The sequence below is a fragment of the Rutidosis leptorrhynchoides genome, chromosome 3 (assembly GCF_046630445.1).
Source record: "Rutidosis leptorrhynchoides isolate AG116_Rl617_1_P2 chromosome 3, CSIRO_AGI_Rlap_v1, whole genome shotgun sequence".
Taxonomy (NCBI): domain Eukaryota; kingdom Viridiplantae; phylum Streptophyta; class Magnoliopsida; order Asterales; family Asteraceae; genus Rutidosis; species Rutidosis leptorrhynchoides.
In genome coordinates, this window is record NC_092335.1 from 451,485,007 (window position 1) to 451,508,739 (window position 23,733).

The window sequence follows — 23,733 nt, forward strand, 5'->3', positions numbered from 1 at the left end:
ACCACTCGTTTATTTTCAAGATATGTTTAGCTCTCTACTAAATTGAGGATGTAGATGATAAACTTGTGTAGTTTTTATGGAATTGCTTGGTCATACATTAATATAATTCCTCCATCTTTCATGTGATCTTTTACTCCTAAATAACGTTTCCGTTTCAACTACTTTCACCAAGTGTTTGATCTTTGTTAATAATGTTGGAAGTAGTAAACACAATTTCATATCACGGCTTAAATGCTGAGAACGCTACAACGGAATTGAGGCCACCTAAGCCGAATGAATTTGAAATGGCTGCATGACAAGAAAGTCAACTTATATATCATGGTAACCAGAGAACTATACTCAAGACTTAGGGTAGGAACTCACCAACATTGATCGCGTGTTGTTGCTTCCGATTTGCAACAGTGTCAAATTCTACCGTAGGTTCGGGGTCCTAAAGTTTCACCAAAATATGATTGGGAATAAAATATAGTTAACGAGAAAGGGGAAAAGAAATGGAATGTAGGATGTATCATGTACAAATTGATTAATGGTGGGATGTAGCCATCCTGTTTGAATAGCTTTGATTGTAGCAATTGCTTCCAGACCTCCGGAGGCACCCATACCTTGTCCGATCATAGACTGAAACAAATACAAGAAGTTAATTTTAACATTGAGTTCATATTGGCTACATGACATGAACCATGGTGGAAGTTACCTTGGTTGCGTTGATTTTGATTTCTCCGATTTTCTTAAATACCTTCTTGAGAGCTTTTACCTCTGCCAAATCCCCATTCATTGTGGAAGTTGCATGCGCATTGATGTAATTTATCTAATCAAATAGACTAATTTTATGAGTAGGAAAATGGCAACGATAAATGGATTCCCAGTTCATCATACGCGAGGATGGGGATTATTTTTACTACACGTCTAACAGGGTTATCGCATGACCGTTTTTGACCTTTTTCCATGGTCATTCCAAGATATACTTTTGGTGAGGATTGAACCCAAGACGTTTTGTGATGATATTAAGATTCCATCCAGTTGGGATGGTTCCGAAAAAGAAAATATTATATAGCATGTGTTTATGTTGTAGATTAAACATCCTCAAAAGAAAATTAATGAGAGAAACTTGAAATACCTCTTCTACAGACACACAAGCATTAACAAGGCTGTTTTGTACGCAATTTGAAAGCCCGAGCCCATCTGATCGTGGACTTGTTATATGATAAGCATCACACCTTATTGCACCTCCCAAATACTCTGCTAGTGTTGGTGCATCTCTTTTCATTGCATGTTCTAAACTCTCCATCACCTAGAAATATATAAACACATGTATATATAAGCAGCAAGATGAACCAAAAATCTGTTGAAATGAGTACGCAATAATTATTAATGGTATACCAAAAGAGCTGCACCTTCCGCGATGACAAAACCGTCTCTATCTTTGTCCCATGGTCTAGAAGCAGTCTCATGTTGGAAAATTACGGTCTCACTAATTCCCACCACCCAGCCCAACAATAATAGTAAAGAAATAAAAACAATACACAACACAAGATTTAACGTGGAAACTCCAAAACAGGAGAAAAACCACCGGCCCCCAAAGAGAGAAATACACTATATCACAAATTGTTACAATGATATAGACGACTCTCTTAAGCCAACTACACTCTCCAAAATATTTAACTAATACAACTCTCAAACAAAGGTAAGAAAGAAAGAAATAATCAAATACTTAAAGTGTATTGATTGGTGCAAATTGGAATGAAGACTTAGCCCTCCTTTTATAACCAAGTCACCTACCTCCAACTTTCTCCTCCCACCTATGTGGGATAACATCCCTCACAAAGTAACCATATCAATTTTTCTATCAAAAAATAAAACCAACAAATCTCCACCTTTTTGATAGAAAAAGATAACCATACTTTAACATTATAAGGATAACCGATATAAATGCTTCCTCGACGACAACTTCAAGATCCTCATCTTCATGCCGATGACATTATCTCCCAAGAGACAAAACTTGCATATTTATCGAACATTGTCTAAACCGACAATCATTGTCATCACAGACAATCATAACTCTTAACAAGAATTATCATACTCCACCATTAAGAGTATATCACTTAGAATATCACATTCCAAGCATTTCACCTCGGCATATGTTGTTGAACAACCAGCTGAAACTTTATGGTGCAACTTCCCTGTTTGGCTTTCCCGAAAGTCCCGTCAGCTACAACATCAGTTTCCACCACACACCTTGCATCAACGCCAAACCAATGCTCATGTGCAATTTATGGAACTGCTAACGAACATCCCTTTCCATGGTGGCACGGACACACCATGAGGATGGTGTGACTTCAGAGGAATTTGTCACTCTCCGTAACAATGGAGACATCATTAGCGCCTTTGGAGCCATTTGCCGAATTAGCTCCACCTGGACAATTAACCCTTACATGTCCAGTCTTCCCGCACTTCCAGCATGTCAAATTCTTTCTAGAGTTTCTCTTCTGCCTATCCGAACACAACAGTACCGTAGCTTCTGATGACGAGACCCCGTTACCTTCCAGTCTTTTCTCCTCGGATAGGAGCTTGCTAGTAACGTCTTCAAACTTCAGAGTTTTCTTCCCATACATCAAAATAGGTTTAATGTGTTCATAAGACGATGATAAAGATAATATCAACCTCAAAGCTTTATCTTCATCATCCACTTTAACTCCAATAGCTTCAAGTTCCGAAACAATACCATTCAAAATGCTCAGATGATCTGAAATCTTTGAACTCCCATCCATACGCAAAGTATGAAATTGTTCTTTAAGACACAACCGATTTGAGATGCCCTTGCCCTGGTACAACTGCTCTAGTTTAACCCAAATCTCATTTGCCGTTGATAACCCGTGCACATTTGCAAGCACGTTCTTTGCAAGACACAAACGAATCGCACTTGCTGCCCTCAAATCCATATCATCCCATTCTTCTTCATCGAACTTACTGCTAGAATCACTGCTAGGAACAAGGGTGAGTTTACCCTTCAATGCCTTGTGTAAACCAGACTGAATCAACACATCCTTGACTTGAACCTGCCATAAGCCAAAATTGATCCTCCCATCAAACCTCATTGGACTGAACTACGACATCGTATCCGTATCCTATAAACAACACTTTCTCTGATTTTGCTCACGTTTCGAATAGCCAAAAGATGTAGCAGGTAGCCAGGACCCTTTAAATCGGAAATCCACAACTCGCCACTAACAAATCCAACTATTACTACGAATCAGAAAAAATATTGTCTAACCAGATACCCTATACGATCAATAGAACTCGTTTCTGATGTGGACGATCCACTCCCGTGGCAACCACAGAGCATACTCCGACTCCTATAACCGAGACCCCCTATCATGAAATGTCCCGTTCTTATTGATTAAAAACGTTCCATATTAATTGATTTTGTTGCGAGGTTTTGACCTCTATATGAGATGTTTTTCAAAGACTGCATTCATTTTAAAACAAACCATAACCTTTATTTCATAAATAAAGGTTTAAAAAGCTTTACGTAGATTATCAAATAATGATAATCTAAAATATCCTGTTTACACACGACCATTACATAATGGTTTACAATACAAATATGTTACATCGAAATCAGTTTCTTGAATGTAGTTTTTACACAATATCATACAAACATGGACTCCAAATCTTGTCCTTATTTTAGTATGCAACAGTGGAAGCTCTTAATATTCACCTGAGAATAAACATGCTTTAAACGTCAACAAAAATGTTGGTGAGTTATAGGTTTAACCTATATATATCAAATCATAACAATAGACCACAAGATTTCATATTTCAATATACATCCCATACATAGAGATAAAAATCATTCATATGGTGAACACCTGGTAACCGACATTAACAAGATGCATATATAAGAATATCCCCATCATTCTGGGACACCCTTCGGATATGATATAAATTTCGAAGTACTAAAGCATCCGGTACTTTGGATGGGGTTTGTTAGGCCCAATAGATCTATCTTTAGGATTCGCGTCAATTAGGGTGTCTGTTCCCTAATTCTTAGATTACCAGACTTAATAAAAAGGGGCATATTCGATTTCGATAATTCAACCATAGAATGTAGTTTCACGTACTTGTGTCTATTTTGTAAATCATTTATAAAACCTGCATGTATTCTCATCCCAAAAATATTAGATTTTAAAAGTGGGACTATAACTCACTTTCACAGATTTTTACTTCGTCGGGAAGTAAGACTTGGCCACTGGTTGATTCACAAACCTATAACAATATATACATATATATCAAAGTATGTTCAAAATATATTTACAATACTTTTAATACATTTTGATGTTTTAAGTTTATTAAGTCAGCTGTCCTCGTTAGTAACCTACAACTAGTTGTCCACAGTTAGATGTACAGAAATAAATCGATAAATATTATCTTGAATCAATCCACGACCCAGTGTATACGTATCTCAGTATTGATCACAACTCAAACTATATATATATTTTGGAATCAACCTCAACCCTGTATAGCTAACTCCAACATTCACATATAGAGTGTCTATGGTTGTTCCGCAATATATATATAGATGGGTCGACATGATAGGTCGAAACATTGTATATGTGTCTATGGTATCTCAAGATTACATAATATACAATATAAGTTGATTAGGGTATGGTTGAAATAGATTTATTACTAACTTTCACGTATGTAAAATGAGTAATTTTTATCAATCTTGTTTTACTCGCCATTTCTTCGTTTCTAATCCGTTTTGAGTGATTCCAGTGACCACGGTTTTGCATTGAACTTAAATCTATGAATCTAAATAGAAAAAGTATAAGTTTATAGTCGTAAATACAAGTTACAAGTCGTTTTTGAAAGAGGTAGTCATTTCCGTCGAAAGAACGACATCTTGATGACCATTTTGAAAAACATACTTTCACTTTGAGTTTAACCATGATTTTTGGATATAGTTTCATGTTCATAAGGAAAATCATTTTTCCAGAAGTATAGCTTTTAAATCAAAGTTATTCTTAGCTTTTAATTATCCCAACCAAAATAGCCCCCGGTTTTACTACGACGGCGTATATCCAGTTTTATGGTGTTTATCGTGTTTCCGGGTTTTAAATAATTAAGTTAGCATATCATATAGATATAGAACATGTGTTTATTTGATTTTAAAAGTCTAGTTAGAAGGATTAACTTTATTTGCGAACAAGTTTAGAATTAACTAAACTATGTTCTAGTGATTACAAGTTTATAACGTTGAATAAGACAGCTTTTTATGTATGAATCGAATGATGTTATGAACATCATTACTACCTCAAGTTCCTTGGATAAACCTACTGGAAATGAGAAAAATGGATCTAGCTTCAAAGGATCCTTGGATGGCTTGAAAGTTCTTGAAGCAGAATCATGACACGAAAACAATTTCAAGTAAGATTTCCACTCGAAATAAGATTGTTATAGTTATAGAAATTGAATTAAAGTTTGAATATGATTATTACCTTGTATTAGAAAGATAACCTACTGTAAGTAACAAAGGTTTCTTGATCTTGGATGATTACTTGGAATGGATTTAGAAAACTTGGAAGTAAACTTGCAATCTTGGAAGTATTCTTGATTTTATGAAACTAGAACTTTTGGAATTTATGAAGAACACTTAGAACTTGAAGATAGAACTTGAGAGAGATCAATTATATGAAGAAAATTGAAGAATGAAAGTGTTTGTAGGTGTTTTTGGTCGTTGGTGTATGGATTAGATATAAAGGATATGTAATTTTGTTTTCATGTAAATAAGTCATGAATGATTACTCATATTTTTGTAATTTTATGAGATATTTCATGCTAGTTGCCAAATGATGGTTCCCACATGTGTTAGGTGACTCACATGGGCTGCTAAGAGCTGATCATTGGAGTGTATATACCAACGGTACATACATCTAAAAGCTGTGTATTGTACGAGTACGAATACGGGTGCATACGAGTAGATTTGTTGATGAAACTGAACGAGGATGTAATTGTAAGAATTTTTGTTAAGTAGAAGTATTTTGATAAGTGTATTGAAGTCTTTCAAAAGTGTTTGAATACATATTAAAACACTACATGTATATACATTTTAACTGAGTCGTTAAGTCATCGTTAGTCGTTACATGTAAATGTTGTTTTGAAACCTTTAGGTTAACGATCTTGTTAAATGTTGTTAACCCAATGTTTATAATATCAAATGAGATTTTAAATTATTATATTATCATGATATTATGATGTACGAATATCTCTTAATATGATCTATATACATTAAATGTCGTTACAACGATAATCGTTACATATATGTCTCGTTTCAAAATCATTAAGTTAGTAGTCTTATTTTTACATATGTAGTTCATTGTTAATACACTTAATGATATATTTACTTATCATTTAATATAATTAACCAAGTGTATCAATATCTTAATATGATTCATATGTACCTAGTAAGACGTTATAACGATAATCGTTATATATATCGTTTTTGAGTTTCTTAATTTAATAGTCTCATTTTTATGTATATAACTCTTGTTAAAATACCTAATGAGATACATACTTATAATAAAATCATGTTAACTATATATATAACCATATATATGTCATCGTATAGTTTTTACAAGTTTTAACGTTCGTGAATCACCGGTCAACTTGGGTGGTCATTTGTCTATATGAAACCTATTCCAATTAATCAAGTCTTAATAAGTTTGATTGCTTAACATGTTGGAAACACTTAATCATGTAAATATCAATTTCATTTAATATATATAAACATGGAAAAGTTCGGGTCACTACAGTACCTACCAGTTAAATAAATTTCGTCCCGAAATTTTAAGCAGTTGGAGGTGTTGACGTATCTTCTGGAAATAAATGCGGGTATTTCTTCTTCATCTAATCTTCTCGTTCCCAGGTGAACTCGGGTCCTCTACGAGCATTCCATCGAACCTTAACAATTGGTATCTTGTTTTGCTTAAGTCTTTTAACCTCACGATCCATTATTTCGACGGGTTCTTCGATGAATTGAAGTTTTTCGTTGATTTGGATTTCATCTAAAGGAATAGTGAGATCTTCTTTAGCAAAACATTTCTTCAAATTCGAGACGTGGAAAGTGTTATGTACAGCCGCGAGTTATTGAGGCAACTCAAGTCGGTAAGCTACTGGTCCAACACGATCAATAATCTTGAATGGTCCGATATACCTTGGATTTAATTTCTCTCGTTTACCAAATCGAACAACGCCTTTCCAAGGTGCAACTTTAAGCATGACCATCTCTCCAATTTCAAATTCTATATCTTTTCTTTTAATGTCAGCGTAGCTCTTTTGTCAACTTTTGGCGGTTTTCAACCGTTGTTGAATTTGGATGATCTTCTCGGTAGTTTCTTGTATTATCTCCGGGCCCGTAATCTGTCTATCCCCCACTTCACTCCAACAAATTGGAGACCTGCACTTTCTACCATAAAGTGCTTCAAACGGCGCCATCTCAATGCTTGAATGGTAGCTGTTGTTGTAGGAAAATTCTGCTAACGGTAGATGTCGATCCCAACTGTTTCTGAAATCAATAACACATGCTCGTAGCATGTCTTCAAGCATTTGTATCCTCCTTTCGCTCTGCCCATCAGTTTGTGGATGATAGGCAGTACTCATGTCTAGACGAGTTCCTAATGCTTGTTGTAATGTCTGCCAGAATCTTGAAATAAATCTTCCATCCCTATCAGAGATAATAGAGATTGGTATTCCATGTCTGGAGACGACTTCCTTCAAATACAGTCGTGCTAACTTATCCATCTTGTCATCTTCTCTTATTGGCAGGAAGTGTGCTGATTTGGTGAGACGATCAACTATTACCCAAATAGTATCAAAACCACTTGCAGTCCTTGGCAATTTAGTGATGAAATCCATGGTAATGTTTTCCTATTTCCATTCCGGAATTTCGGGTTGTTGAAGTAGACCTGATGGTTTCTGATGCTCAGCTTTGACCTTAGAACACGTCAAACATTCTCCTACGTATTTAGCAACATCGGCTTTCATACCCGGCCACCAAAAATATTTCTTGAGATCCTTGTACATCTTCCCCGTTCCAGGATGTATTGAGTATCTGGTTTTATGAGCTTCTCTAAGTACCATTTCTCTCATATTTCCAAATTTTGGTACCCAAATCCTTTCAGCCCTATACCGGGTTCCGTCTTCCCGAATATTACGATGCTTCTCCGATCCTTTGGGTATTTCATCCTTTAAATTTCCCTCTTTTAAAACTCCTTGTTGCGCCTCCTTTATTTAAGTAGTAAGGTTATTGTGAATCATTATATTCATAGATTTTACTCGAATGGGTTCTCTGTCCTTCCTGCTCAAGGCATCGGCTACCACATTTGCCTTCCTCGGGTGGTAACGAATCTCAAAGTCGTAATCATTCAACAATTCAATCCACCTACGCTGCCTCATATTCAGTTGTTTCTGATTAAATATATGTTGAAGACTTTTGTGGTCGGTATATATAATACTTTTGACCCCATATAAGTAGTGCCTCCAAGTCTTTAATGCAAAAACAACCGCGCCTAATTCCAAATCATGCGTCGTATAATTTTGTTCGTGAATCTTCAATTGTCTAGACGCATAAGCAATCACCTTCGTTCGTTGCATTAATACACAACCGAGACCTTGCTTTGATGCGTCACAATAAATCACAAAATCATCATTCCCTTCAAGCAATGACAATATAAGTGCCGTAGTTTGCTTTTTCTTTAATAACTGAAACGCTTTCTCTTGTTCATCCTTCCATTCAAATTTCTTCCCTTTATGCGTTAATGCAGTCAAGGGTTTTGCTATTCTGGAAAAGTCTTGGATGAACCTTCTATAGTAACCAGCTAGTCCTAAAAACTGGCGTATGTATTTCGGAGTTTTCGGGGTTTCCCACTTTTCAACAGTTTCTATCTTTGCCGGATCCACCTTAATACCTTCTTTGTTCACTATGTGACCGAGGAATTGAACTTCTTCCAACCAAAATGCACACTTTGAAAACTTAGCGTACAATTCTTCCTTCCTCAATACTTCTAACACCTTTCTCAAATGTTCACCGTGTTCTTGGTCATTCTTTGAGTAAATAAGTATGTCATCAATGAAAACAATGACAAAATTGTCAAGGTATGGTCCACACACTCGGTTCATAAGGTCCATGAACACAGCTGGTGCATTAGTTAAACCAAACGGCATGACCATAAACTCGTAATGACCGTAACGTGTTCTGAAAGCAGTCTTTGGAATATCATCTTCTTTCACCCACATTTGATGATACCCGGAACGTAAGTCAATCTTTGAATAAACAGACGAGCCTTGTAGTTGATCAAATAAGTCGTCGATTCTCGGTAGTGGGTAGCGGTTCTTGATGGTAAGTTTGTTCAACTCTCGGTAGTCGATACACAACCTGAATGTACCATCTTTCTTCTTGACAAACAAAACAGGAGCTCCCCAAGGTGATGTGCTTGGTCGAATGAAACCACGCTCTAAAAGTTCTTGTAATTGGCTTTGCAGTTCTTTTATCTCGCTGGGTGCGAGTCTGTAAGGAGCACGAGCTATTGGTGCAGCTCCTGGTACAAGATCTATTTGAAATTCAATGGATCGATGTGGGGGTAATCCCGGTAATTCTTTCGGAAATACATCGGGAAATTCTTTTGCGACGGGAACATCATTGATGCTCTTTTCTTCAGTTTGTACTTTCTCGACGTGTGCTAGAATAGCATAGCAACCTTTTCTTATTAGTTTTTGTGCCTTCAAATTACTAATAAGATGTAGCTTCGTGTTGCCATTTTCTCCGTACACCATTAAGGGTTTTCCTTTTTCTCGTATAATGCGAATTGCATTTTTGTAACAAACGATCTCTGCTTTCACTTCTTTCAACCAGTCCATACCGATTATCACATCAAAACTCCCTAACTCTACTGGTATCAAGTCAATCTTAAATGTTTCGCTAACCAGTTTAATTTCTCAATTCCGACATATATTATCTGCTGAAATTAATTTACCATTTACTAATTCGAGTAAAAATTTACTATCCAAAGGCGTCAATGGACAACTTAATTTAGCACAAAAATCTCTACTCATATAGCTTCTATCCGCACCCGAATCAAATAAAACGTAAGTAGATTTATTGTCAATAAGAAACGTACCCGTAACAAGCTCCGGGTCTTCCTGTGCCTCTGCCGCATTAATATTGAAAACTCTTCCGTGGCCTTGTCCATTCGTGTTCTCCTGGTTCGGGCAATTTCTAATAATGTGGCCCGGTTTTCCACATTTATAACAAACTACATTGGCATAACTTGCTCCGACACTACTTGCTCTACCATTACTCGTTCCGACACCATTTGTTCCTTTCGTTCTGTTAACCCCTGGTCCGTAGACCTCACACTTCACCGCGCTATGACCATTTCTTTTACACTTGTTGCAAAATTTGGTGCAGAACCCCGAGTGATACTTTTCACACCTTTAGCATAGCCGCTTCTGATTATTGTTGTTGTTGCGGTTGTTATTGTTGTTGGGATGATTGTTATAGTTGTTGTTGTTGTTGTTGTTGTTGTTGTTGTTTTTGTTGGGCCTTTTGTTTTAGTTGCGATTGATGTTGCGATTGTTGGGATAGTTGTTGCGATTATTGTTGTAATTGCTGTTGTTGTTGTATTGGTGATTCTTATCACCGTTTTCCTCCCACTTTCTTTTGACTTGCTTCACATTGGCCTCTTCAGCCGCCTGTTCTTTAATTCTTTCCTCAATCTGGTTCACTAGTTTGTGAGTCATTCTACATGCCTGTTGTATGGAGGCGGGCTCGTGTGAACTTATATCTTCTTGGATTCTTTCCAGTAATCCTTTCACAAACGCGTCGATCTTCTCTTCCTCATCTTCGAACGCTCCCGGACACAATAGGCACAATTCTGTGAATCGTCTTTCATATGTGGTAATATCAAATCATTGTGTTCGTAACCCTCTAAGTTCTGTCTTGAGCTTATTGACCTCGGTTCTGGGATGGTACTTCTCGTTCATCAAGTGCTTGAATGCTGACCACGGTAGTGCGTAAGCATCATCTTGTCCCACTTGCTCTAGATAGGTATTCCACCATGTTAATGCAGAACCTGTGAAGGTATGCGTAGCGTACTTCAATTTGTCCTCTTCGGTACACTTACTTATGGCAAACACCGATTCGACCTTCTCGGTCCACCGTTTCAATCCGATCGGTCCTTCGGTTCCATCAAATTCCAAAGGTTTGCAGGCAGTGAATTCTTTGTAGGTGCATCCTACACGATTTCCTGTACTGCTAGATCCAAGGTTATTGTTGGTATGTAGCGCAGCCTGTACTGCGGCTATGTTTGCAGCAAGAAAGGTATGAAATTCCTCTTCGCTCATATTCATGGTTTGTCGAGTAGTCGGTGCCATTTTCTTCAAATAGTCAAATGAAACAAGTTAATCATACAGAATATTAAGAGTAGTCAATTGTATCTCGTAGCATAATATGAACTCATTTATAAAAGCTTTTTCTTCATATTAGCGTTTTATAAGTTTAAATTCGGGTAGTACCTACCCGTTAAGTTCATACTTAGTAGCTAATATACAATTAAACTACTACAATTCTATATGAAAAACTGATTATAATAATATTTCGCGTTCAAACTTTTTCACAATATTTTACAAACTTACAATACCGCTTATTTTACATATAACATGAAATATAGCACACAATAACTTTGATACAAGATAGTTGTGAAGATAATTCTAGCTAGTACACAAGTCGTTCAGCAAAGGCAATAAAGACACGTAATTCATACATCCAGAAACAAGTCATGCATTCTGGTTTTACTAGAACTACTTCCCATCCTTGGTCTTGTGGAACATAACCGTTATGGCTGTTGATAAGACAGTGTGTTGTAACGTCGTCAAAGGGACGAGGGTTACGTAATGTCCAACAGTCCCGTAACAATCTAAAAACCTTGTTTCTCACCCCAACTACTGAGTCCGTCACTTGTGGGAACGTTTTGTTTAATAGTTGTAGCCCGATGTTCTTGTTCTCACTTTGGTGAGAAGCGAACATTACTAACCCGTAAGCATAACATGCTTATTTATGTTGCATGTTAGCTGCTTTTTCTAAATCACGAAGTCCTATATTCGGATATATTGAGTCAAAATAATTTCTTAACCCGTTGCGTAAAATAGCATTTGGGTTCCCCGCAATATATGCGTCAAAGTAAACACATCGTAACTTATGGATTTCCCAATGTGATATCCCCCATCTTTCGAACGAAAGTCTCTTATAAACCAAGGCATTCTTGGAACGTTCTTCGAATGTCTTACAAACTGATTTCGCCGGAAATAGTTGTGCCGAAGAATTCTGACCGACTCTAGACAAGATTTCATCAATCAAGTCTTCGGGTAGGTCTCTTAAAATATTGGGTTGTCTACCCATTTTGTGTTTTTATACTGTAAAATAGACAAGAGTTAGATTCATAAAAAAAATACATTTTAATACAAGCAATTTTTACATATATCATAAAGCATAAGCACACTATATTACATATATTACACCATACGAATACAACTATCTTATTCCGACTTGCTCGTTTCTTCTTCTTCGGTTTTGGTTCGTTTTGCCAAGTTTCTAGGGATATATGATGTTCCCCTAATACTAGCTGTCGTTTTCCACAACGGTTTAGAAAAACCTGGTGGTTTAGAGGTTCCCGGGTTATTGTCACAACTTAAGAAATACGGGTGTTGACGATACATATAAAATTCATCGGATTTGGGATCAAATTTCTCTATTTTTATGCCCTTTCCCTTATTGTTCTCTTTTGCCTTATTAAATTGTGTTGGGGTAATTTCTATAACATCATCGGAATCCTTGTCGGGATCCGATTCATCGGAGAATTGGTAATCCTCACAATACTTTGCTTCATTGGCGGAAACACCATTGACCATAATTAACTTTGGTCGGTTGGTTGAGGATTTTCTTCTACTTAACAGTTTTATTATTTCCCCCACTGGTTCTATTTCTTCTTCTAGTTCCGATTCTTCTTCTGGTTCCGATTCTTCTTCCGGTTCCTCTTCGGGAACTTGTGAATCAGTCCACGAATCATTCCAATTTACATTTGACTCTTCATTATTATTAGGTGAGTCAATGGGACTTGTTCTAGAGGTAGACATCTATCACATAATATCAAACGCGTTAAGAGATTAATATATCACATAATATTCACATGTTAAAAATATATAGTTTCCAACAAAATTTGTTAAGCAATCATTTTTCAAGTAAACACGGTCGAAGTCCAGACTCACTAATGCATCCTAAGAAACTCGATAAGACACACTAATGCAAAATTCTGGTTCTCTAAGACCAACGCTCTGATACCAACTGAAATGTCCCGTTCTTATTGATTAAAAACGTTCCATATTAATTGATTTCGTTGCGAGGTTTTGACCTCTATATGAGACGTTTTTCAAAGAGTACATTCATTTTAAAACAAACCATAACCTTTATTTCATAAATAAAGGTTTAAAAAGCTTTACGTAGATTATCAAATAATGATAATCTAAAATATCCTGTTTACACACGACCATTACATAATGGTTTACAATACAAATATGTTACATCGAAATCAGTTTCTTGAATGCAGTTTTTACACAATATCATACAAACATGGACTCCAAATCTTGTCCTTATTTTAGTATGCAACAGCGGAAGCTCTTAATATTCACCTGAGAATAAACATGCTTTAAACGTCAACAAAAATGTTGGTGAGTTATAGGTTTAACCTATATATATCAAATCGTAACAATAGACCACAAGATTTCATATTTCAATATACATCCCATACATAGAGATAAAAATCATTCATATGGTGAACACCTGGTAACCGATATTAACAAGATGCATATATAAGAATATCCCCATCATTCCGGGACACCCTTCGGATATGATATAAATTTCGAAGTACTAAAGCATCCGGTACTTTGGATGGGGTTTGTTAGGCCCAATAGATCTATCTTTAGGATTCGCGTCAATTAGGGTGTCTGTTCCCTAATTCTTAGATTACCAGACTTAATAAAAAGGGGCATATTCGATTTCGATAATTCAACCATAGAATGTAGTTTCACGTACTTGTGTCTATTTTGTAAATCATTTATAAAACCTGCATGTATTCTCATCCCAAAAATATTAGATTTTAAAAGTGGGACTATAACTCACTTTAACAGATTTTTACTTCGTCGGGAAGTAAGAATTGGCCACTGGTTGATTCACGAACCTATAACAATATATACATATATATCAAAGTATGTTCAAAATATATTTACAATACTTTTAATACATTTTGATGTTTTAAGTTTATTAAGTCAGCTGTCCTCGTTAGTAACCTACAACTAGTTGTCCACAGTTAGATGTACAGAAATAAATCGATAAATATTATCTTGAATCTATCCACGACCCAGTGTATACGTATCTCAGTATTGATCACAACTCAAACTATATATATATTTTGGAATCAACCTCAACCCTGTATAGCTAACTCCAACATTCACATATAGAGTGTCTATGGTTGTTCCGTAATATATATATAGATGGGTCGACATGATAGGTGGAAAGATTGTATACGTGTCTATGGTATCTCAAGATTACATAATATACAATATAAGTTGATTAGGTTATGGTTGGAATAGATTTATTACTAACTTTCACGTAGGTAAAATGAGTAGTTTTTATCAATCTTGTTTTACTCGCCATTTCTTCGTTTCTAATCCGTTTTGAGTGATTCCAGTGGCCACGGTTTCGTATTGAACTTAAATTTATGAATCTAAATAGAAAAAGTATAAGTTTATAGTCGGAAATACAAGTTACAAGTCGTTTTTGAAAGAGGTAGTCATTTCCGTCGAAAGAACGACATCTTGATGACCATTTTGAAAAACATACTTTCACTTTGAGTTTAACCATGATTTTTGGATATAGTTTCATGTTCATAAGAAAAATCATTTTTCCAGAAGTATAGCTTTTAAATCAAAGTTCTTCTTAGCTTTTAATTATCCCAACCAAAACAGCCCCCCGGTTTTACTATGACGGCGTATATCCAGTTTTATGGTGTTTATCATGTTTTCGAGTTTTAAATCATTAAGTTAGCATATCATATAGATATAGAACATGTGTTTAGTTGATTTTAAAAGTCTAGTTAGAAGGATTAACTTTATTTGCGAACAAGTTTAGAATTAACTAAACTATGTTCTAGTGATTACAAGTTTATAACGTTGAATAAGACAGCTTTTTATGTATGAATCGAATGATGTTATGAACATCATTACTACCTCAAGTTCCTTGGATAAACCTACTGGAAATGAGAAAAATGGATCTAGCTTCAAAGGATCCTTGGATGGCTTGAAAGTTCTTGAAGCAGAATCATGACACGAAAACAATTTCAAGTAAGATTTTCACTCGAAATAAGATTGTTATAGTTATAGAAATTGAATTAAAGTTTGAATATGATTATTACCTTGTATTAGAAAGATAACCTACTGTAAGTAACAAAGGTTTCTTGATTTTGGATGATTATTGGAATGGATTTAGAAAACTTGGAAGTAAACTTGCAATCTTGGAAGTATTCTTGATTTTATGAAACTAGAACTTTTGGAATTTATGAAGAACACTTAGAACTTGAAGATAGAACTTGAGAGAGATCAATTAGATGAAGAAAATTGAAGAATGAAAGTGTTTGTAGGTGTTTTTGGTCGTTGGTGTATGGATTAGATATAAAGGATATGTAATTTTGTTTTCATGTAAATAAGTCATGAATGATTACTCATATTTTTGTAATTTTATGAGATATTTCATGCTAGTTGCCAAATGATGGTTCCCACATGTGTTAGGTGACTCACATGGGCTGCTAAGAGCTGATCATTGGAGTGTATATACCAATAGTACATACATCTAAAAGCTGTGTATTGTACGAGTACGAATACGGGTGCATACGAGTAGATTTGTTGATGAAACTGAACGAGGATGTAATTGTAAGCATTTTTGTTAAGTAGAAGTATTTTGATAAGTGTATTGAAGTCTTTCAAAAGTGTATGAATACATATTAAAACACTAGATGTATATACATTTTAACTGAGTCGTTAAGTCATCGTTAGTCGTTACATGTAAATGTTGTTTTGAAACCTTTAGGTTAACGATCTTGTTAAATGTTGTTAACCCAATGTTTATAATATCAAATGAGATTTTAAATTATTATATTATCATGATATTATGATGTACGAATATCTCTTAATATGATCTATATACATTAAATGTCGTTACAACGATAATCGTTACATATATGTCTCGTTTCAAAATCATTAAGTTAGTAGTCTTATTTTTACATATGTAGTACATTGTTAATACACTTAATGATATATTTACTTATCATTTAACATAATTAACCAAGTGTATCAATATCTTAATATGATTCATATGTACCTAGTAAGACGTTATAACGATAATCGTTATATATATCGTTTTCGAGTTTCTTAATTTAATAGTCTCATTTTTATGTATATAACTCATTGTTAAAATACCTAATGAGATACATACTTATAATAAAATCATGTTAACTATATATATAACCATATATATGTCATCGTATAGTTTTTACAAGTTTTAACGTTCGTGAATCACCGGTCAACTTGGGTGGTCATTTGTCTATATGAAACCTATTCCAATTAATCAAGTCTTAATAAGTTTGATTGCTTAACATGTTGGAAATTCTTAATCATGTAAATATCAATTTCATTTAATATATATAAACATGGAAAAGTTCGGGTCACTACACGTCAAACCTGACGCTCTGATACCAGTTGTTGGGAAATTACGGTCTCATTAATTCCCACCACCCAGCCCAACAATAATAGTAAAGAAATAAAAACAATACACAACACAAGATTTAACGTGGAAACTTCAAAACAGGAGAAAAATCACCGGCCCCCAAAGAGAGAAATACACTATATCACAAAATTGTTATAATGATATAGACGACTCTCTTTAGCCAACTACACTCTCCAAAATATTTAACTAATACAACTCTCAAACAAAGGTAAGAAAGAAAGAAATAATCAAATACTTAAAGTGTATTGATTGGTGCAAATTGGAATGAAGACTTAGCCCTCCTTTTATAACCAAGTCACCTACCTCCAACTTTCTCCTCCCACCTATGTGGGATAACATCCTTCACAAAGTAACCATATCAATTTTTCTATCAAAAAATAAAACCAACAGTCTCAGGATCATTATTTCTTTGAGACGATGCCCTACAAGCACTAAAACCCCTCCCATTGCAATGGGGGTAACCAAAGCGTCAACACCACCTGTAATCATCAAATCAGCTTCACCTTCACGGATGTGAGTTGCAGCCGCACAAAAGCAAGCATTGGACGTTGCACAAGCAGCAGAAACGCAATAATTAGGTCCCATGAAGCCAAGATCGATAACAAGTAAAGAAGAGGCCATGCTTGTTATCGAAAAAGGTGTGGCATATGGTTTGAGTTTACTATAACCTCTCGTGATCATTTACTCCCCACTGTTTGTAAAAACAGTACAACCACCCATTCCAGATCCGACAATTACACCAGCTCGCTCCTTATCTATCTGTTGATCACCATCCGAAAGTAATGTAACTATTAATATAAGATTCTTAGAAACAGTATATACATGTAACACAAGGTAAACCTCATTTAAATGCAAAAACAAACAAAACAAATCAATTACAAATGTTGGGATAGTCACTTTAGACTAAAGTTTAGTTTACTGAATTTACTATGAGTTTATTAAGTTGGGATTATTGAGTATTTGATTAATGTTAGCTATGCTTAAACTTAATTGCCTTTAGACTGCCATTAATCCTTACTGTGACTTCAGACGGAAATTATGCACTTTTTGATTAAAAATGTGGGTTTTTGACTGTGAGTGTTTCATTAACTCATAAGGTCAAATTTTGTGTCAAAATTTTGTAGGGATTTTTTGTAAGGTAATGCGTTAAAATCTGATTAAAATTTGAGTGAAAAAGAATAAGTTAATAACAATCATATATTGATATTAATTCATGTTTGGTTGGATTTTTTGTCACCCTTCCGTCACATTTGTGACTAACGATTCCGACTAACCCTACGTTAAATTCATCAGCTTCCGTCAATTATGCAACGGTGAGTCTTCGCTAGTTGAATTTAGTATGCAAATATGCAATGGTGACCGTATCTTGTGGAATGTGGGTGAGTTAGTTTGTTAGTACGTGAGTCATCGACTCATCGTCCACTAGTTTTAAAGGGGAGTTAATATAGGAATTAGTTAAAGTAGCAATGTAGTCCATGAGTTTATTATTTGCTTTCTGTTTTTAGTTTCATACCCAAATAAAATAAATAGAATTTATATTATGTTAGTACTTTAATTTATGAGTTTGAGGGCATCTGTTCCAACCCAAAGATTACTTAAATAACGGACACTTTTCTTGTAGTGTATAGTGCTTGAATGATTACAAACCTTAGAGCATTCATGGCCATCAAGATCAGCATCTTTTAGGGCTTTCTTCCCAGCAACTATGCAATATCGTTGACAGTTATCAAGTCTCATGTCATATTTGGAGTCAATATAACCGTTTGAGTTGAACCCACGAATCTGACCAGCAATTCGAGTTGTGAGTTCTGAAGCATCAAAACGATCTGTTAAGTCAATTCCGCTGTCCCCAGCCAACAGTCTTTCGTAGAACGTATCCACATCGTTACCAAATACAGAAACGAGACCCATACCAGTTATCACTATTCGGTTTTTTGGATCTTTCTCCCTTTTCGGGGTGGAGGTTTTGGAGTGGTACGTGGGAAGCAAACACCAGGTGGTGGTGTCTACTGTTGCTGGTGCATGTTGGTGATCGTACAATTGTTGCTGATAAAATGTTGTTGCGGACTGGATTGAATGGGGCTGCCGAAAGATGTGTGAAATGAATAAAACTTTGAACTTTCATTTTTTTGTAGTGGAAACTGATATTGCACGTATAATGATAGTGAAGCTATATACATCACATATATATATGGAGCTGATAGGAAACAATGAATACCAATTCGCATTATTGCAATTTCAAGTGTGATGGTGCATCATTAAGTGTTGAAATTATTTGAAGAAATTATAAGTATATGGTAAATAGGAAGTAAATGTTAAAGTAAAACAAGTATACACCAAGTATGAAGCATTAGCGGTAAGTTTGAAATGTGATTGTTTTTTCTTTTGGCTTGTGGATTCTTATTTGTTGGTTGATTGTTTGTCCCTAGCTTAGTTGTGTCTAGTTTCGTTTTTTGTGTTTGTTCAAGTGTTTGGGTTGGCATTTGCTTCTATCCTTGTTGTTTTCGGGTCCGTTTTTGCCCCGGTTAGGCTCGATCTTATATAGCTGTAGCTCATTGTATTTGATTAGTGTAGTTTATTAGTTCGAGCCTTCCCATTATGTTTTCTTTGTACGGTTTAGGTTTTTCATCTTCCGATGAAAATGCTTACATTTATGCTCATTTAGAGCCCCTCATTTAGAAGTGTTAATTATACTAAAGGAACACGTCTAATTAATATTCTCAAAAAAAAAAAAAAAAAACAAAAAAAAAAGCAAGCCGGAACACGTCTATATAATAGTAGGAACACGGCTATTTATAAATTTACAACACGTCTAAAGCAGTATAACACCTCTAATTGATAACCACGCCTAATAAATTTTACCAGGAACACGTTAATAAGACCATGAATAACCCTGCCTGTGACGTCACAGGCGACGTCACAGGCAGATTGTTCACTTTTTGGCCAAAAAGTGCAATCTGCCTGTGACGTGGCAGTGTCAGCATTTGACACTCAAATAACCCTGACGCCCCTCCAGTGTCAAATAGGTCTCACCAGTTCTATGTTTTTATTTTTCTTTTTTTTTATTAAATATGAATACAAAATATATTACATATAATTAAATACATATAAAAATATAAAAATTTAACCACTACATAAGTTATAAATATAAATTTAAGTTAATATAAGTTTAAATAACAATGGAAATAAAACATACCATTAAATATAATAGAAATATAGATAAATAAAAAATGTGTTAAATAAATAAAAAAAAGGCCCATTTAAAATTGTTTCGGCCCAAAATAAAATAAAATAAGATGGCGTGCATTTCTTTTGGAGTAACCTAGCCTCCTTGAGTCCTTCATCTTCTTGTTTCAGCCTCCTTCATCTTCTCATCTTCAAGTTACAGGCTTGCAACATCCATTAAAACAAAACTAAAAAAAAAATATTCTCCAACCCAAAATAAACAGAAACAAAGGTTAAAAAGCTCAACCAATCGAAAGTAGCCACGTCTCCCTGACGCGTTCGTTAGTTTTCGTCGGTTTCGTGACTGACGCCGGGGCGTCAGCCCTGACGCTGCGTTAATGGCGTCAGGGGGCGTTAGATGGTGACAGCATGGTTGACGGGTTGCTGGTGACGCTGCTTTAAAACTGGTCTAAGTTTTACCAGGAACACGTCTAATTGACAACACGTTTAATTGACAACACGTCTAATAAGTTACCAAGAACAAGTATAATAAATTTACAAGACACCTCCAATTAATTGGAGTAACACGTCTAATTGGAACACGTCTAAATAAGTTACCAGGAACGTCTAATAAGTTTTCATGAACACGTCTAATTAACCTAACACGTCTAATTAAATCTTAACACTGACCGCCGAAGATAGTTATGAAAGATAACTATCTTCTACATCTATCTATATCTTTATATAAACAAGAGTGAAGAGTGAAGAGTGATTAGTAGCGTAGTTGTCATTAGCAGATTAAGTAATTTAGATAAAAGTTAAACAATATGCAATTACTTCAAATACAATTTACGTCCCTGATTCCCCTTTTTACGCACCGTCCAAAATTGAAATCAAAACATATTCTTTCCTTTTATTTGAAAAAACTCATCTGCAAATATGTAATTGATTATGCAATGTAATCGAATCGGTTCATAACAGGTGGAAATCAATCTGCCTAGATATAATAAGTTTCTAGGTTAAATCCAATTTGGTTGGTTTACGTTGTAATATGTTTGAATCTCCCAACGGCGACTGAATGGATCATTCTGGCAATGACATTTAATCAATTCAGAACGTGTATAGAAATCGATCTGATTTCATTACCCATCCACCACTCGATTGCTTCAATTAAACTCAATATATGCAAAAAAGGTACGCCACTTCGATTTAATCAATATTCATTAGTGCTAATGTATTGAACATTCAAATTTTGATTAGGGTTTCCAAAAGCATTACATGGTTTATATTGATTGTTTTTATAAGGTTCAAATGGCTAATTTCACATTTATAGAAACGTACTCGGAATCCGAGAATATCGTTGACCATTATTATTTGTTTGAGTTTAGCTTATGTTGAATGCTGACTAGTATCTTTTGTTAGATTTTCGAACTGGATGTTAGATTTTCGCTTGCTTCGGGCATTGGCTGCTACACTTGCGAACGTCATCATAATTGGTTGTCTTCTTTATTTTCAAGTAACGTTTTCATTTTATTTGTGTTGTTTTTTAAGTTTGGTTGTTCGAATTAGACGCATATGTTTGTAGTGTCATCGATTTTGAATTTCACATGTGGCATATATGTTGGTGTACGGATGCATTTTCGGTTGGTGATGGTATGTTTCATATTCGTTATTTTTTTCATGCTTTTTTAAGTTTTTATTGTTGCCTCTAAGATGAGTTGTTTCATTGATGCTTTTGTGCACTGTTCTCGGTTGTAGGCACTTTATTTTGTGTACTTTACAATGGCGTTTTTCTTTACTGGCAGGCCTGATGAAAGGCAAATTTTTTACCACTTTTCTGAAACCGAACATGTCAGATTTTTTCCCTTCACTTTGATATAGGGATTTGTTGTATATGTAACTCAACTCTAATATTATAATATATCTTATCACAAGAAGGCTGATTATATATCTACATATCAAGTACAAATAAATGCTACAAGGTACAAATAAATGCTACAATTGGGAGTGTTAACGAGGACAGTGATCCTCTCAGCATGCTTGTTATCTCTTTTAGACTGGCAGCGGTTAGAAATATTCTACGATATCGTAATAATCTTTAAGGAGGTCAGACTTCCCAAGTGTCTACTGATTTTGGTGTACCTGCTGTTCCTTTGAGTGGGTACTCCAAGAACCAGCTTATATTAGTTTTTTAGTTTAGAGTTTCCCGTTATGTGCATGTGCATGTAAATTTGATTTATGATTTTTTATGTAAATACTTTATCTATATATATATATATATATATATATATATATATATATATATATATATATATATATATATATATATATATATATATATATATATAGAGTTTGGTTTTGCAATAACTTTGATGTGTTTTGTTGATTTCGGCATATTTGGCACTGACGAATAATTTGGGGGGTATTATTTGAAATATTTGAGGTTTTAACCAGGGTTAATCACTACCGGAACACGTCTAATTGATACTAACTAAACACGTCTAATTCTGATATCAAAACACGTCTAATTGATATGGAACACGTCTAATTGCAACTAACGGAACACGTCTAAATGAGCTAATGGAACACGTCAAAATGAGCTAACGGTACTTGACGTGGCTAGAATTCACCACGTCTAATTGAGAGTTTTAAGACCGGTTCCTTGAACCACTCTAATTGACCTTGACCAATTAGTGTTGTCACATCTAGAAGTGTTGAAAAACACGTCTAAAAAACTTTTTTAACACGTCTTAATGGTGATTTTTGTATTGTTATCCAGATTATATATTATTAAACAATGAATGTGGATTATGTATTGATAATTAAGATGTTTAATATAATTTTGGTGCTTTTAGGAATATTTTTTTTTATTTGCGAGTGACCAAAACTGAATTAAATAGCTAGAAAAAAGCGAGTGAATTGCAAATTTCTCAAAATATTTGCTTGCATAGAAAAAATCATTAGTGACGGATTTTAGACGGGAAATTTTGTCGTTAAATGAGCTCGTCATTAATTGCGACAAGACCGTCGCTAATCTGCCTTTAAAAGCCTCCTTCGTTAATCTAATGGCAAAAAAAACTGTCTCAAGTCCATTGCTAACTAAACCATTCGAAATACGTCGGTAAAGTTGTATGTCGCTAATTAAGCTGTCTCAAATTCGTCATAAAAACGTAGTGGATTTATGAAGCAAATGCGTCCCAAATACCGCCTTCGATAATCTATCACTAATATTTATGGTGTGTAAGACCCAAATATTATCCTTGTATATAAGCGATGTTACGATACTCGAAGCGGGGTTTTGTTGTATATATTTAAAACATGGAAGAATTCTGGGGGAGTCGCGCGCCGCGCGGCTATATGGCGCGCCGCGCCATCTGTCTGCGACAGATTCCCCTTTTCTTTTAATTAGATATTTTGAGGGTATTTTGGTAAAACTACTTTGGGACCCGAATTTAATGCCTTAGATCAGTTTGGGAGCCTCATTCACTCCATTCACAACCACCTTATCATCTTCCATTCAAGTTTAGAGAGAGAGGAGGTTCTAGAGTGAGAAAACTCCATTAAATGAAGAAGGAATTCGAATCGAGTCTTGGTGCGAGTTCTAAAGTCGTTCATCTAGTCGCTAGCTACGTGGTGATTGTGTTGGTAAGTTATAAAACCCAATTTCTTACTTTAATTGT

At 35.1% G+C, this 23,733-nt stretch overlaps 1 pseudogene; it reads right to left on the reverse strand.

Moving 5' to 3' along the window:
• Positions 1–220: 220 nt before the first annotated feature.
• Positions 221–22,448, reverse strand: LOC139901549 (3-oxoacyl-[acyl-carrier-protein] synthase I, chloroplastic-like; annotated as a pseudogene).
• Between the last annotated feature and the right edge of the window lie 1,285 nt (positions 22,449–23,733).